Genomic DNA, 4,344 nt, shown 5'->3' on the forward strand with positions numbered 1-4,344 from the left:
TGCTTAATTTCATTCACTTCATTTGAATTTTACAAAATAAAATACATTTCCACATGCTGCCAGATGACTCACAAGCAAAACAGCTTCCCTTACAATACTTGACAAAGATATAATATATTCTCTATCAATTTATTCTAACTATGTTTAGCTTCTTTCCTTCATCATGGAATAAAGCACTTTAATTGAAACTGAAATACTCCAAAAGTGGTAGAATTAAAGGAGTAGTTTTAGCCTTCAAATATATCTGAGTTATTCTGTCTAAGCCTTGTGAGGGTAGAGGCGGATTGGAAGACCTTTTCCAGGAAAAGACATGGGATCGACAATCGTCTTCTCGTTAGGAATCACCTTTTCCCCCTTGAACCTTCTCACCAAGTGGTGCATGAACACAAGTATTTCCAATCGGGCGTATTCCTTTCCGGGGCACATCCTTGGCCCTCTGCCAAAGGGCACAAATGTGTACGGAGCCGGTCCAGACTCCTCAAATCTCGAGGGATCGAATTTCAGCGGCTCTGGAAAGAATTCAACGTTCCTGTGCGTTGAATGCACACTCCAATATATCTGCATATCAATATATAGAATAGGAAATATATTTAGATATTAATAACAAAATAATTTTCAGCTTTTGAAGTAGATGACATGTTAATTGAGTGAATAATTAAGGCCCCGTTTCGTTAAGAGAAATAATTACTTAATTTTTAATATAATGACTTGTCTCATAAAATAAAAAATAAATAATTTAAAAATAAAAACCTTTGCACAACGAAGCCTAAGTCAACATCCAGGCCTAGCTAGAATCTTCACATCAAAAGTTCATATCAACTGTCTAGCTCTCATACACAACCAACCTGGGTATATGCCTCCGTTCCGGATTTAAAAATAAATATTTATTTTTTAAGAAGACAATTTCAATTTTCATCATTGTTGGGTGGGTACCACTTGTTGATGGATCAATTTTCATCAACTCTTTTAATACTCCCTCTGTCCCCCTTCTTTGGTTCCTTTTCGGAATTCTAACTTATTAAGGAAACATAATAATTCCATGTATGATCACATGATTTTCTAATTTTACCCTTGAAACATTTAGGCAAAAGTGCTAATTGGGACAAAAGAATGAGGGACAACATTTAGGAAGGGTAAAATGGAAAATTCTCTTACTTTTAGCCAATTCAGTTCTAAAGTGGGACAAAAAATTTGAGACAGCTAAAAGTGCTAATTGGGACAAAAGAATGGAGACGGGGAGAGTAGATTTCATTATAAACATAGTTTTTGGGGTTCTAGTGTTAGGATTTGGCAATTTTTTAGGTTCTCCTCGTTGGAGTTTTTGCTGTATGACCAGTATTTTGGTTTTGTTGGTCTCTTGCCGACTTCCTTTGGCCCTTAGGCGGCATATGATTATCGGGATTCGTTCGTGTTTTGGTTTCAGTTGTCTCTTGCCGACTTCCTTTGGGCCTTAGGCGGCATAGGATTATCGGTATTTGTTCATGTCTGTTCGTTTGCTCCTTGTTATGATGCCCTTGTGTCCTGGGTCCCTTATTCGTCTTCAACGATTCAATTTTATGCATTAATATGCTTATAATAATTACCTTCCAACCCTTTGGAATTGAGAAACCATTGTACATGAAATCATTGATGGCATCTCTGAAAGAACCTTGGACTGGTGGTGCAAGCCTCATCACTTCACATGCCACGTTCCATGAATACTTCATCTTCTGAATATCATCCCAATTCAACAAATCTCCTGCTGCTTTTGATTTTGCAATTTCCATTTGCTCTGTTCTCACAAAGTAAAAAATGTACCTCAAACAAAATACTGCTCTATGTTAATAATTTTTTTTCATAGTCTCCAGGTCTTGTAAATGAGAAAATTCATGTGATACAGGAAAAAAAAAAAATCCTATTCTCAATTTCGTACAGAAAACCCACCATGCAAGTATAATAAGCTGTGAAAATCAGCTTTTAAATAAAAGTCGTTACATCTCTTATTGGTCATTATGTTGCGGGATTTCAAACATCTAATATCGTGATTTACTTACACGTATCCGATGTATAGCTGTATCACCCATATTTATACGTCTCATGATAACTGCGTTATAAAACCGCGGTGAAAACATAGGTAGACCGTAGACAAGCACAAATTCAAATAGAGAGCTTTGAGAGAAGACAGGAATGAGAATTACCTCTGTAGATTCCTTCGTAGACCTCAGGCAACTCAGCAAGAAACTTAACAATGGAAGCACAAGAGGAGCTAGCGGTGTCATGGCCACCGATCAACAGCCCCAAGATCTTATCAGCAATGTCGGCCTCGTGCATGAACTTTCCATTTTCGTTGCTTGTCGAAACTCGAAAGCATGTGTGACAAAATGTCTTGCGGGGGCGACGCTTTTCCCTCAGCCAAATCCAACTTCCTCTGCTTGATAATCGCTACCAATTCGGTCCTAATGAAATTAGAGGCCTTGATTGCCCGATTAAACGGGGTTCCGGGCAAGTCTATGGGTACAGATAATATCCCCGCCTCCAAACCACCAAAGGGGTCTTCAAACTTCGCCACATGGCTAGGATGTTCAACGCTGACAAACAATCGACAGGCGATCCAGAACGTGTAGTGCTTTGTTAGAGGGAATACCAACACTTGGTCTTTGTTCTCCCAATCAGTGGCAAAGTGTCGCTGAGCGATCCCGTCCATGATTCCTATGTACCTCTGCAACGCCTCCGCTTTGAGGAAGTTGCACTACTAGAATGAGAGATAAAGATCACTGTAAAAACATTAGAAAGATCACAGTTTTGATGAAAACGTGATAAAGAGATGCGAGGTGAATTTTTAATGTCACTTTGCTAATAAAACCGTGATAATTAATATTTATTATCACAGTTTTAATAGAACCGTGATTATAACTTTTTAATTTAACCACATTTTGCTACAAGCATAATAAAAATGTGTCTATTTAACCACATTTTTCTATAAGCGTGATAAAATGTGTCTATTGTAATCACGGTTCGTTACAACCATTATAGAAATGTGTCTATTTTAAAACACACTTTCTTATAAGCGTGATAAAATGGGTCTATTTGAACCACACTTCGTTGCAACCGTGATAAAATCTTTCTTGTTTGATATAACTACATTTTTTAAAAGGGTGATTAAATGTATTTGCTTATTTTTATACGCTTTCATTTACAAGCGTGATAAATACTTCATGGGCCCCAACAAGAAACCAAATTTGAATCCATAAAAATTTGAAATTATTTGGGTTTTACTTTCCCCCCAAAACAGTCAGTCGCCTCTTTTTTAGGTAAATATGGTTGCCCTCTTTCTTCTTGGCCTCCATACCATAGATCTTACACCCCTCTCTCTCTCAACTTTCAGGAAAACTGATGTCGCTCATGGCGCAATTCTGACCACGACCCTTCGACCTCCAATCGGGCACAACCATAGGCTGATCTCCACCTGGTCATCGGTAAATCGTTTAATTTCAGTCTCTATCTTTTTTTTGCTCGGCAATTTCGGTCTCTATATATCACCATCTCCTTACGGCTTGCAAATTGATTTTGTTTCCTCTTAGAATCATAATCTTGGTCTAGGATCGAAGGGCCTTTTACTCCCAATTTAAATACTCTTTGTTCCCTTTGAATTGGCAGCGTAAGAGGTGGAGACCTTTATTAACTAAGCATGTACGTAGAAGGATGAAGGAGGTGAGATATATTGAGCCTTTTACATGTATTCCACCTTTAGATTCAAGACATAGCGTTCTTTCTTTGTTTTGTTTTTTTTTTTTGTATTCGCATATTCTAATGAGTTCCCTATTTTTATCGAATGCAGTACGTACGTACACTTGTGACATGCCAGGCGATGCAAACTTTCTGGGTTGAAGAAGAAGTTGCTTGAGTTGTTATAAATTTTTTTTTTTTAGTTATGTTCTTATAGCTTTTTAGTTTTGTTTTAGACGCGGGTTATTGTACTAGTTGATATATATTGTAAATGTACCATACTTTGAAAGATTGATGAGTTAATTAATAAACCTTTTCCTTTTTGCATAGCTGTTATTCGAATGTATCATGGTGTGATCCAGAGAAATTTCTTTCAATGCTCTAGGTGTAAAAATAATGCGGTCAATTGGGAAAAATTAATAATCAGGGTACAGAAATCGTTTTCCCGAAAAACAAAATCCACCTCGGTTTTTAAAGCAACTCTAGTCTTTTACGGGTAAATAAGCACGATGTTTCTATAGAGGCGTGACCTTTTACTTCTTATAATCACGGTTCTTTAGTCGACTCGTCCAACATGTGTTGTACATCTTACAAAGAGACCAACAGATGTTTGCTTGGTTGCGAAAGGGCCAAATTTAT

At 37.3% G+C, this 4,344-nt stretch overlaps 1 long non-coding RNA gene and 1 pseudogene across 1 annotated transcript; one reads left to right on the plus strand and one right to left on the minus strand.

Moving 5' to 3' along the window:
- Positions 1 to 258: 258 nt before the first annotated feature.
- Positions 259 to 2,725, minus strand: LOC131328584 (beta-amyrin 28-monooxygenase-like; annotated as a pseudogene).
- Positions 2,726 to 2,732: 7 nt separating this feature from the next.
- LOC131336461 (uncharacterized) lies at positions 2,733 to 4,032 on the plus strand. Its single transcript, XR_009202832.1, has 2 exons — positions 2,733 to 3,690; positions 3,818 to 4,032. It is a non-coding gene; the product is annotated as an uncharacterized LOC131336461 (long non-coding RNA).
- Positions 4,033 to 4,344: the final 312 nt, after the last annotated feature.

This window comes from Rhododendron vialii, chromosome 1a (assembly GCF_030253575.1).
Source record: "Rhododendron vialii isolate Sample 1 chromosome 1a, ASM3025357v1".
Taxonomy (NCBI): domain Eukaryota; kingdom Viridiplantae; phylum Streptophyta; class Magnoliopsida; order Ericales; family Ericaceae; genus Rhododendron; species Rhododendron vialii.